The sequence below is a fragment of the Rattus norvegicus genome, chromosome 8 (genome assembly GCF_036323735.1).
Source record: "Rattus norvegicus strain BN/NHsdMcwi chromosome 8, GRCr8, whole genome shotgun sequence".
NCBI lineage: Eukaryota > Metazoa > Chordata > Mammalia > Rodentia > Muridae > Rattus > Rattus norvegicus.
In genome coordinates this window covers 91,439,113-91,452,533 of record NC_086026.1, presented here as the reverse complement: position 1 = coordinate 91,452,533, position 13,421 = coordinate 91,439,113, and the positions used below count along the sequence as shown (strand labels likewise).

Here is a 13,421-nt window from a genome sequence, read left to right as displayed (position 1 = left end):
TGTTGGATTGGATGGGAACTATGCCCTTACCTTAGGTTGACTTTTGGGAGAGATTAGGGGAGACTTCAAGGGGATTAAGAGAGGTTCTAAGTAAACAGAAACCAGATTTCAGGCCTTTGTTTACCTGGTAATAATCTTTCTGCATACCTTGCCTGTTTACAAAATCCTTCTGTTTAGCACATTGTAAGGAGACCTTCAATTTTGGAGGAATCATTTTGAACCTAACATTTACCAGCCTAACTTGTGAATTACAGCTTCTAATAAATCTGTTGAAAATAGTCGTAAGCTAGCGAAGGTCTGATAAGAATAATCAGACTTAATAACTTTCCAACAATTTAAATTTGTTCTATATATTGCAAACCAACCACATGATTTACTGGTAATCTGAAATATGCGAGAATGAATAAGAGATGCCCCTCTGTAATGACAATGAACATTCTGTCACCACTATTTCTGTCACCACTGGACTTCTCAAATAGAAGTCGCTGGACTCTACAATAGAGTTTTAATTACTTTTAATGTCAGGATAACTGTTATGTTTCTGGAGATCTCCTATACAACCTGTCTGACTTAGAACTTCACATAGGTAGGTAGCTGTTATGTCTGATTCTTCATCCCTGGTTCCTTTTATTTTACTGACATGCACAGCCCCCTTTCTAGCCCTCAACCTTTTCTCAAGTGCATTGGAATTCTGCACTCATTGTCTAGTTCCTTCAAGTCCTGCAGGAGACCTGAGAGGCTCGGTGAGTGTTTACATGACCCCACACCCAGCGCTACCACCAATGTGGCTAAAGGGTTAAGAGCAACTTCCTTCTTTTTCAGGTCAGAAAGAAAAAGAGTCCTTCAAATATCTGACCCTTTAAACATCTAGAAGTCCTTTGTGTTTCATTTACTGCTCTTTCTAAAGACGGGATGTGGCAGGAGCATGGAGACACTTCTCAGTGGAATCACCAGCTTTCCAGGTCTTTCACTCTTCAACTCACATGGTCTTCATCAGAAGAGAAGAAGAGAAAGAGAAAATGTCCATTAGGAACAACGGGCATTCAAATGATTTGTATTTACAGAGTCTAATTACTATTGCTTGATATAAATTTAATCCTTGGCAACTATACAGCAAGCATCTTTTTAAACCAAATTATAGATTAAATGAAACTCAATCTATTATTATTATTTATACAAGTTAACAGCTATTTGACTCTATTTTAATACCATAACCTGTGTACTTGCCATCCCATGCTTCCTAATACCGACTTTTCTAGGCTGGTTATTTTCCAAGGAGCCTGATCTTTGCATAACTTACCAGTATCAGACATCGAAACTCAGGCTGCCCACCCTCCTCCTTAACTGCATGATTTAAGCCTGGCCACATTCTGACAGTTTGAGTCAGTTCCAGGCAATGAAATGTGAAAACTCTGATTTACTGCCTGCCTGTCTAGAACAGACCTGCCACTTCTTCACGAGAAGCCCCACTTCAAATTTTTCCCCAATTGATTCTGAAACTTGAACTGTAGCAGCATTCATCAGAAAAGATTAGAAATGGCTGAGGTGCATCCCCTGAGGTACAGGTTCTGCTGGAACGTGACTGCAGCCTTCATATAACGTGTGGGATAAGGGCATTCACCCTGTTCTGGCTTTTTAGTCTTTATGCTACGAGAAAACAAAAAGCAAATAGGTCATTCTTTTCTAAATAATAGGTTTTATATTTAGGGACTTGCTCAAAAGTCCCTGATTTCGTTAAGATTGTATTAATCAACTAGAACAATAGATACACTTGGTTGGATCCGGGCGTTTAAATAGCTTACCCAAGTGCAACACAGCAGTCTGTTTTGCAAGATGAATGCAAATGCAGCAAATCCTGGTTTCACTTAGGGAACAAACCTCGATGTCAGGATCTCTCAAGCTCCTTTATTTTCGAAACTGGAAACAATGAAACTTAAATTGGGGGTGGGTGGGTGGGGTGACAACTTATTTATTTACTTATTGTTTATCTGCTTTGCTTTGAGATGAAAACAATAACAAGGTTAGGGAAGAAATTAGAATTCCAGGGGCAAGTGCTATAGCCTTGTTAGATGGAGATTTTTCTTTTCCCCATGCAGACAAGAAATCCTGACCTGAAAACAAATACAATAAAGGCAACAGGAAATTGAAATGTTTTAAAGTAACAAAGGATTATGTGGAGATAGGAAAATAAAAACAGTAAGATTTTACTAGAACATCACCAGAAAGGTAGAAAATGAGTGGATATATGAAGACTGGTTAAACATCAGGCAATGAACATATCTAAAATGAACCTTAATTTTGCTTAGTTTCAAACACTGAAACATTTACCTCTAACATCTTAAATACTTATCAACAGGAATTATGTGTGTGTATGTTATGTATTTTTGTACGTGTTTGTGTATGTGTGTGCGTATATGTGTAAAGGCCAGAGATCAATATTGCAATGCTCTCTTGGATCCTCCTCCACCTTATTTTTTGATATAGAGTATCTCATTGAAAGAGAGGTTCTCTAATCCAACTAGGCTCACTGGCCAATAAATCGTAGACATTAGAATAAATGTGCTTCTGAGGTAATGGGCAACAGATATAGACTTCATTTGTTCTTCTTCTTCTGTTTCTTCTTCCTCCTCTTTCTCTTCCTCTCCTCCTCCTCTTCCTCCTTCCCCTTTTCCTCCTCCTCTTCCTCCTTCCCCTTCTCCTCTGCCTTCTCTTCCTCCTCTTCCTCCTTCCCCTTCTTCTTCTCCTCTGCCTTCTCCTCTTCTTCTTCCTTCTCCTCCTCTTCCTCTTCCTCCAACTAATTTCCTTGATTGGCATCCAAGCTCAGGACTTCATCTTTGCTTAGCAAGCATTTTACTTAGATATCCCAGCCCAGATACATATGTATTTTAACACGAAGCTTTTTTTTGGAGAAAAGTTATGTTTACTGATTACTCGTGAGTGGAATAGTATGTGAAATGATTGAAGGATTGAGTGACTTGGTTATACCACTAAGTCTTTCATTAACACTACACCCTCAAGCTTCAACTTTCCAGTGGCATTTATTTGTAGGAGAGCACTGCAGTACAGTATCAGGATCGCTGTATCACTGGGCACCTAAGATAAAGACAATCTTCAAACATATTATACAGATTAGGGATCAACCACCTCTTTTTAAGTTCTAGGTAATAAATACTTCAGGCTTTGCCTTCTCTGCAATCTCAGTAATATGTATTCAACAGAGCCACTCTAGCACAAAAACACCTATACACGGAGAGTTGGTGGAGAGCCAAGATAAATCCTTCACACAATGGACAATGGTTTCTTGTGTTAGTTTGTCAAATCTGACAAGAATTTGGCAGGTTTTAATGAAGTTTACCTTTGACATGATCCTTTTTTAAATTATGTATATATGTGTTTGTATGTGATGTGTATATGCAGTTGATGTCTATATGCAGGTGAGATAAGACGAGGCCTGTGACTGGACAGTGAAAAAGTAAGGCAGGCACAGAGTTTTGGAGAGAGGAGGGAGAGATGAGAAGGGAGAAGAAGAACCAAGACGGAGGAGGAGAAGGATGACGTAATTCTGTGTGGCCTTAAAGGGCCATGAGTAGTTATGAATATTTCATAAGACGTGGATTTTTATAGGACAATTTGTCTTATCTAGGTGGCAGTTTATAACATTATCAATTGGTTGTGAGTTTATTGTGTGGATGTTTTGTGGAATGAGAATTTAAGATATAAGTCTGATTGGTAAATTACAAGCTTATTGAGTTTTGATTTTAATAGGTTACTGGGAGTTGTGACTATAACCACAGGGGGCAGATGCTGGGCATGTGAGCAGAATTCACAGCAGAGAGTCACAAGCAGGTCGCTGCTGCTGGGGCCAGAGAGTAGCCAGCAGCAATGTGGGGCTAGATATGGCGGCTGCCGGGCTCAGATATGGCAGCATGGGATGGAGATTGGGAGCTTAGTAGTTGAATGCTTTGCTGAATTAAATGAAAATACCCCACAGATGCCATGTGGCCTGCCAGAGCTGGCAATAGCATGGGATGATAGATTTCTTCTTTAATATTTACTACTACATGTATATGTACATATGTGGGGCACACAAATGTCACAGTGAACATTTCATGCCACAGGAGAGTCTCAGATGTTGGTCCTCATAGTGTAGAAAGGATCTCTCTCTCTCTCTCTCTCTCTCTCTCTCTCTCTCTCTCTCTCTCTCTCTCTTGCTTTCTCTCTTTCTCTTTTGCTATTGGCTTCCATAAGCTATGCAAGCTGGCTCATGTGTTTCAGGGAATTTTCTTGTTTTGCCTCCCACGTTCCCTTAGGAGCACTGAAATACATACATGCACTACTGTGGTCAGCCTTCTGTGGGTTCCAACATGGTTGGAACTCACGTCCTCATCCAGGCAAACATTTCACCCACTGAGCCATCTCTCCAGTCCCATCCTGTGCTCCCTCAGTAGTGGAGGTGTGAACCAAAAATAATGGGTGAAACCCAAGTGAAAAGTAGAATGCTGGCATCCCAGGATATTGTGGTGTCCAAAGCTAACTACACAACAGCCAGTAAGATACAGACTGAGGACTAGCAAGTCCCTTTATGATTTACATTCCACCACTGAAGCCTGTAACCAGAAGACACGTTTCCATATTTCACCTGGAGGAAAAAGACACCCCAGCAATACAAAAACAAGAGAGAATAGAAATAAACTAAGAAAATCAACTCCATAAAATGTAGCTAAGAATGTTTTTTTTCCTACTTAGACTATTTGCCATAATATAAAAAGTCTTCCGGTTGAGAAGAGAGTGGCCTGAGGAATCTGCACAACCAGACTTCCAGAACAACGCCCCCAGCCAGGGGACACCATCAACCTTCACTCACGCACTGCAAGGCAAGGAGGAGGAAGCACCTGTGAACATAAGGAAGCAAACCTGCTGGAGGGGATCACACGTCCTGTGAGGACGGAAGTAGGAAATGTGGGCTTCACATACTGAAGCATGGAATATGTGATACAATCTTAATGAAAACTAATATTTTATTGTTGAGAAAATGAAAAGACTGGAGAGAATCAACACTCGTTTTACATTCACCACCTAGTGGAGTTTAACAGAGAGAATTAATAATTGGAAAGAATACCAAGTCAGGTAGCCATAAAGCTTGTCACATGAAGTGCCAAAAGGAACAGGCCTGAAAGGGTAACACAAAGACTACATTACATGTGCTATGTGCTACCGGAGCTGATTTTTAACTTGTTTGATGTCCTGGGCAGTGGTCTGAGATGGCGGTTACTTATTAACAACACCACTTTCCTACAAAGGAAAATGGCCAGAAACCCTAAGCAATTCTGAAAGATCACTTTAAGCCAAGGTTTGAAGCCAATCTTATACAAGAAGTTATTTCCAACTGAATATGCTAAAGGCAGAAATGACAGTTGCCAGCTCAGACAGCTGTGAAAGGTTTGTGCAATTTGAAAGGAATTAATGAAAACACTTATTTAGTAGGACAGCAAAGAAACAGATTTTAAATTATACTTCAAGATGGCCATTCATTATACTACCTTATTTAAACAACACATTATTATATAATTGTAATAGATTTTTAGATATCAATTACAGTGAATAACTTAAAATAAATTAATTCAATATTAAGAACTTTTTACCTAGAAATGAAATATTTACATTTCTAGCTTTCTCAGCCCCCAAAATTCTAAACTCAACAGCCAAATAGAAGTGATGTAGAAATGATGTAACCACGTTTACAGCACAAACAAACAAGCATTAAAATAACCCTGCTAAACCCATGGGCCAATGTTTTAAAGCATTATACATGCTCTGCTCTGTTATTAAAACAATTTTAAAGACAATGTTTATTTTTATGGATAGTTTGTGTCAAATTAATAGAGAGCTGAGTAAAATCAGCTGTCCTTAAGCACTGAGGAAAGGAGACATAATATCTTTCATTGTGTATGTTTTATCTTTGATCTTTGTTCACAGCTGAGATAAACTTGATTGTTTCCCCCTAACAATACAGGTTTTAGCCATTGCTTTCCTTTTGAGAACTTGGTAGTTAGACCCAGTGACTGAAGACCACACACCTGGTCACAGGACACAGAGATTAAAAAGTCTGTACTAATCCAACAGCTTTCTCCATTTTGGCTAGCTCTCAAAATACAGGAAGGTTCCATGCAGATTGCCGGGGAATGGAGGAGTCAGCAGTAATATTACCCACAGTGAACCTCTGAGCTGGGATAATAATCAAATTATCAAGATATGCCGATGGATGCAATAATGGCAGAGATGTCATAGGGTTAAGCAGAAAATACGCAGGTATTGAGGCTGAGCTGATAATCTCAAGGCTCTCCTACCAGTGACCTACTTTCTCTAGCTGGGTGCCACCTCCTAAAGATACTACAGCCTTCCATAACAACTATCACTTAGGAGCAAAGTGCTCAAGCATGAGATCATAGTAAAATGTTGACATTAGAGCCACAGCACTAACTGGTCTCTGGCTTCTAGTAACCATCCTATTATCAGCTTCTATCATGTCACGTTCAAACTCTGCACTCAAATGAGATCATGTACAACTGCTTTTTCCCACTTGACTTTTATTAACTTAGCACAATGATTTCCTGGTCCATCCACAGTGTTAGAAGTGAGGTGTGGTTAACTAGGACATTCTATATCACTCAGTTCCTACATGACAGATACTTGGGTGGTTTCTATTTTCTTGGCTCTTTACTGAAGGAAAGATAGAAGTGCAAATGTCTCTAACGCACTGGCTCATTTTGGAAGTGGGGGAATAATAAACCCCCTAGTGAATTTGCTTAGGCACACGAGTCATACTAGTTTAAACATTTATGGAACTCAGTATTACTTTCCATAATGGCTTTAGTGACATACATTCCCATGAAATATAAACAGGATGTTCAAACAGTCCCCTATCTCCACATTCTCACCGGCACGTCCTATCTTTAGTCTACTAATATTTTAGTATTAGTCAATGATAATGAATGGAGTGATGTGGTTAAACATTGTGGTTTTGGTTTACAGTTCTCTGGTGGTTAGTAATGTCAGCCATTTGGGGGCGACTGTTGCCTAAATATATCTTCTTTTAGAAAATGCTTGTTTGAGTCTGATGCCCATTGTTTAGTTGGGGTATTTGCTTTCTGATTAATCAGTTCTTGGCTTCCTTATATGTTCTAAATATCAACGTCCTGCCAGATAAATGCGTTTAAAATGTTCTCTCTCATTCTGCCTGTTGGTTTTATACTCTGCCCTGACTGTTCTTTGCTGCCTGAAAGATTTTCAGTTTAATGTGATTCCACCTGTCTATGTTTGGTTTGGTTTCTCAAGTTGTCAAGTCCTGATAGGAACATTCTTGTCCATGCCAATGTCTAAAAATTTTTTCCTGTATTTTCTTCTATAACTTCATAGTATAAGTCTAAAATTTAAATCATTAATCTATTTAGACTTGAGCTTTGTGTGTGATGAGAATAGGTGTCTACTTTCCTTCATTGGATATGCATGAACAATTTTCCCAGAAACCTTAACTGAAATGATGAAATGATTCTCTTTCATCCAACCCATGTTCTTGACATTGTTGTCAAAAATCAGTTGTCAGTTGGGCTGTGGTGACACATGCCTTTATGCTCAGCCGCCTGGTTAGGCAGAAGTAGGCAGATCTCTGAGTTTAAAACCAGCCTAGTCTGGTCAGCCAGGGCCATGTCTATAAAACCAAACAAAAAAGGCAGGTATCTACACATGTGTTCATTCACTATATACAGGATTCTAGGCTATATATATTCTGATGTAGATTTCTTCTTTTATACCAATGTCTTGCTGCTTAATGACACATTTATACTATGTTTTGAAGAGAAGTTTGCAATGTGTCCTGCACTGTTCTTTTTAACTCAAGATGGTTTTGATGATTCAGAGTTTCATCTTGGTCTCATTTGATATGTACTTCAGAAGTCTTTTCCTAGTTGTTCACTTTTCAGTATTTTATTGTAGAGATATTTTATCTTCTTAGTCACTTTATCCTTGGAACTTAAAATCATTTTAAGCTGTAAATGCATAGCTAAAATGATAGCTACAAAAATGGAATGCATCTCCTGTTTCCTATGTTTTTAGATTATTGTATTGGTATAAAGCAATATTCCTTATATTGTGTGTTGATTTTACATCTTAAAACAGATGAATTTATTTATTTAGTGAAATAATGTGTTAGTTATAACATTTTTTTCTTGGTACACTTTTGTGAGTTTCCTCACACAAAATTACATTTTTCACACAGTGACAGGTTGACCTTGATTTTTTGTTTGGATGCATTTATTTATTTCTCTTACCTAATTTATCTGGATAGAACTCCCAGAACTCTGCTGAATAGATGTGGGAATAAGCACTTTTGTCCTGTCACGATTCTTGATTCTTATCAATAGAGCTTTCAGGTTCTCCTCATTGTATACTATGTAGTTATTAGTTTATAATTATAATTTATAATTATAATTTATAATTATAGTTTATAATAAATTATGGTGAGATGTGTTCACTGGGTGCTTTGACACTTCAAGTTGGTTGGTTGGTTGGTGGGTGGGGGGGTTGGTTGTTGGTTGGGTTGGTTAGTTGGGTTGGTTGGTTAGTTGGATGGGTTGGTTGGTTGGTTGGCTGGTAGATTAGTTGGTTTATTGAGACAGGATTTCTCCATGTAACAGCTCTGACTGTCTTGGAACTTCCTTTGTAGACTAGGCTGGCTTTGAACTTACAGAGATTTATCTTCCTCTGTCTCCTAAGTGCTGGGATTAAAGGCATGCAACACCATGGCCAGCTTATTGTTCAGTTTATATTTTGGAGAAATTGATTTTTATGGAATGTGCATTTTGCACTGGTGGATATATTGTCAGCTGTTTGACATCATTATCATCATGTTCATTGATTTTCATACATTAGATCATCCTCGCAAACTTAGGATGAACCCAGATGATTTTGGGTTTAGCTGACTAGTAAACTAACATGTTTAAGTCTAAAATTTCAAAACAGTGAAGTGCCGGGGCTTGAAAACAAAATACTTATTATGAATGTTATTAGGCTTTTGAACAACATATTCAAAACAACATGTTTATTTCCTGTTTAAGGATATTGTCCTATGATCCTGCACATTTCTTCTCTTTTTTATTCTGCTTTTTGTTGGCTGCACCTTTGTCTGGTTTTGGTGTAAGAGCAATGGTTGCCTTGTAAAATTTTATTGAATATAGTTTCTTCTAGTTTCTTCTAGTTGAGAGAGAGAGAGAGAGAGAGAGAGAGAGAGAGAGAGAGAGAGAGAAAACAGTTATTAGTTCTTCTAAATATTTGTTAGGAGTCAGCAGTGAATTCTGCCTAGTCTATCCTTGGAATGTAGAGCTTGAACACTTGTGGCCACAAAGAAGTTCATAGAATTGTCTGAAACACAAGCAGAGTTAGTGTCATTTCTGATAGAATAGTGTACATGCTTCAGTGGCTGAGGCCTCTCATTTCCAGTCGGTTATCCATGCTTTCAGCACATTAACCTCTTTTTAGCTGATTGGATGACTATATTTTCTTCATAGTGGGGCATTGTACATGTTGTTCAAAAGCCTAATAACATTCATAATAATTATTTTGTTTTCAAGCCCTTGCACTTCACTGTTTTGAAATTTTAGACTTAAAGATGTTAGTTTCAAAGTTACATGCCTCTGAAAGCCTTTGATGAAGGAACCGAGAATGAAGTCACTGTCAAGCATGATCTCATAAGTCTTTTCTTCATTCTGTTATTCCAGTAATCCATTAATTTCTGGAACAAGTATATATTAGAATTGCCTGTGTGGAGAGAATTCGTTGATGACACAGGTGGGTTAAACAATATCTCCCTAAAATCATGTTTTTGTGGAACCTCAAAATGCTACTTCATTTAAGGGGGTCTTTGGGGTTACTAAAGATGAAGACATACTACAGTAGGATGGGCCATATATCTAAGACTTATTTCTTTATAAGACACATAGAGAAAAGATATTACTGTAACAAATAAACAGACATTTTATGGAATGGAGTTCAGTGATTAGGAGGGAGAACTTGCTATGCTTACAGAGGTTATTAGTTAGATTCCCAGAGCCCACATACCAGTCTTCTGGCCTCTGTGAACACTGCATGAATGTGTTCAAATACTCATCCTGTAGTATTATATTCAGCTGCTTTACCCAGGATCTAGAAAATCAAGAAGAACAAGCACAACACCTTGTTTGTACAGCCTGAAACACACAGCTGAGAGGAACTCATTAGATGAAAGAATCTTAAGTTGATTAAGGGGAGAGCAAACTTATTTTACATTGTTGTTTATATAACTTAAATTTTAGTGTCTAGACACACATCAGATAACTGGCTGGGCATTCCAGTTAACTTAATGGAAAAAATACAGTCTTAGGTAAAAGAGAAAGGAGAAAGTGGTTTTCAGAAGCCATTATTCTGCACTGCATGACTAAAGATGACTAAAGATGTAGCTCAGTGGAAGAGCTTGTGCTTAGCATGTTGAAGGCTCTAGATACGATCCAAATGCTGAAACTAGAAATTATATGTCCTATTATTTAGGTAGACATGGTGGTGCAATCCCAACGTGCAAGAGGTTGATTAAAAATGGTTGCAAGTGTGAGGCTAGTTTGAGCAACAGAGAGTTGAAGGTCAGTCTAAGCTACACAGAGGGACACTGTCTAAAATCCAAAACCTCAACAACAAAAGCCTGAACACCATAGATTTTTCCAGGGACAAAGTGCCTCTCCAGCTTTGGGGTGCTCCATGGCCTCAAAAAGTATAAGGCTTACTGACATGCTATTAAGTTCCCGTTGAAGGACAGCTGATACACTTAGACAAAGAGTTCTTTTAGAAAACACAGCCAAATGATAACCTTTCAAAGGTGTTTTAACATTAACAATTTGTGTTAAAAATGTAGAAGAAAGAAGTTTAAAGCATTTGTGTACTTGGCACTTTTGAACTGCACTTTAAATGAGGACAAAGAATATATTGAACACATTGGTTTGCATTTGGGGGTGTACCAGAAGGAAATGTTCTCTTGTGTTTCACACCAAAATTTTGTTACTTATCACTAACTAATAAGACCTGAAAGTCAGTAATTCTTACCTTTGTATTACTAAGAATTTTTATTCCTCTTTTAATGAATTGGATTCCAATTAAATTGAGTGAAAAATAAGGCATGGAGCATGAAGTTCACATTGATTATTCAATCATGAGAGGAAAATCCCAGTGAACTCTTGACAAACTAGTTCTAGCTCAGAGAGGTGGTAGCTGTGCCTTCTGCATAGATTTCCAAGATTTCAGTTCAGGTTACAGTTTTTCATATTTTCCTAGTAGAAATAATGAATAGAGCTTATAATGATGTCTCTTGGGGAAAATTGCTTTAGGAAACTAAATTAAAACATAATCAAAGAGTTTCATACATATCAGGCCCTTCCAATTTGCTTGCTTCCCTATAGTTCTCACTTCTTTATCCTCCATTGTAGCAAATTTCTTTAAAGTGAAGTATGTACGGACCTCTTCACATCATATCTTCTCCTTTTCCATTGCAGCTATGACCATGCAATTACTCTACCAATCAGCATTATGAAGTTCAAGTATTCACATCTCTTATTGACTAATTGACTATATTAGCTATATTTTGTACAAGTCTATACCCATATCTTCCCTTACTGTGCCTCTTCTATTCCTCAACTTTTCCTTTCTGGCTTTATGTTCTCTGTTGTTTTTGAAAATTGAATATCTTAAGGATATATAGGGCTACATGGATGTGAGACCACCTAGTGGTGTATGAGTACCCTTTCAGAGCCCAAATCCCTCGCTATCCCTCTCCTAGAGCAATCCACTACAAATAACTCTTTCAATAATGGTGGGCTTCATGAACAACTTCCTGATCCATGCTAAAATTTTGACTGGCTGGATCTTGTGCAGGTCTTATGCATGTTTTCACAGGTGCTATGAGTTCATGTGTTGTCATGTATAGAAAATACTATTTACCATGGACATTCACTTCTGGATCTTACAATCTTTATGTCTTTTTATTCATAATGGGCCTCGAACCTTAGTGAAAGAGCTGGCCCATTTAGAGCTGAGAATTGTACATCACCTATTCTCTGTACAGTGAAATTGCTTCTAGTGCAAAACGTGAATCTTCTCAAAAGAGGGTTGAGAGATGCTCTATTTTATGAGTATAAATATAAGAATTTAGGGGGCAGTTTATTACTATATTTATTCAACAGGATAATAGTGCTCGGTTCTTCCTTGGCCATATGATCTCATCGTAAGTTGAAGTTCAGTTAATGGACCCTGTAAGCATAATGCTTTTGTGCACTGTGTAAAGGTTATCCTTCTGTTATTCAAATGCTGCTTCTCTGCCTTTATATCTTGTTTCAATCCAATGAGTCATTATAATGCTTAGGTCAAAAATCTTCTGTTTCAAGTTCAAGAGTTATGTAAATAATTCTTACCATTCGTTCTCTGCTTGTCAATAAATGCTGATAATCCAATGGCTTGTCTGAAAAAAGAATAGGATGGAAACTTCCACCAGCCAGAAGCCAGGGGAAAGAGAGAGGGAAAAGGGGAGAGAGAGAGAGAGAGGGAGGGAGAGAGAGAGAGAGGGGGAGAGAGAGAGGGGGGGGGAGAGAGAGAGAGGGAGAGAGAGAGAGGGAGAGAGAGAGAGAGAGAGAGAGAGGGAGAGAGAGAGAGAGAGAGAGAGGGAGAGAGAGAGAGAGAGAGGGGGAGAGAGAGAGAGAGAGAATATGAAAATGAGAGTTTCAGAGATCAACCATGAGGAGGAGAAAAGAGAGAATTAGAGAAAATAACATGGGACAAAACTTCGGGAGCCCAAAGAGTGAAGTCAATAATAATATGCAAGTATTGTGGGATTATGGTTGGGAGGTAGCCATATTAACATGGGTGGTTAATATAAGTCAATACTGTCTATATATTGAGGTGCAGCTCAAAATATACCCTGGTTTCTCTGTGTACTTACTATGGACTAGCAAACGTACAGAAATACAACCATCAGATTACTATTCTAATTATATTTATATTAAAAGCAATACATTTTATAGAACCCATCTTATGGAACTTGCACCAAATCCAACAAGAAAGTGTTTAGTTACTCTTACAACATTCCTGTCGCTATTAAGACAATAGACTTCCTTTGCTAGGCCAGTCATTATTGTAGTTCTCAGGGTTCAGAGCTGGGTAAGACTTATGCTGAATTTTCTTCACTCCCCCTCATCCCTTGTAGCATACATAGAAACTTCCAGAACTATGAAAGCTAGCTACTAGGAAGAGGTTTCCAGGCTTGTACTAGATTGATTTGTCCAGTCTAGAAATCCATTAATCTCTTCATACTCAGATATGCAGTGTCTTTAGCATTAGGATCTACCAAATGT

The 13,421-nt window shown here is 38.1% G+C and overlaps 1 long non-coding RNA gene across 4 annotated transcripts; it reads right to left on the bottom strand.

Moving 5' to 3' along the window:
• Positions 1-330: 330 nt before the first annotated feature.
• LOC108351750 (uncharacterized) lies at positions 331-12,618 on the bottom strand. 4 transcript variants are annotated; one of them, XR_010054226.1, is made up of 3 exons: positions 11,125-12,618; positions 10,114-10,197; positions 331-9,813 (listed from the first exon to the last, which is right to left on the bottom strand). It is a non-coding gene; the product is annotated as an uncharacterized LOC108351750 (long non-coding RNA). The 4 variants fall into 4 exon arrangements; XR_010054227.1 differs by having other exon boundaries at positions 331-988; XR_010054228.1 differs by having other exon boundaries at positions 331-10,197; positions 11,125-11,348; positions 12,486-12,618.
• Positions 12,619-13,421: the final 803 nt, after the last annotated feature.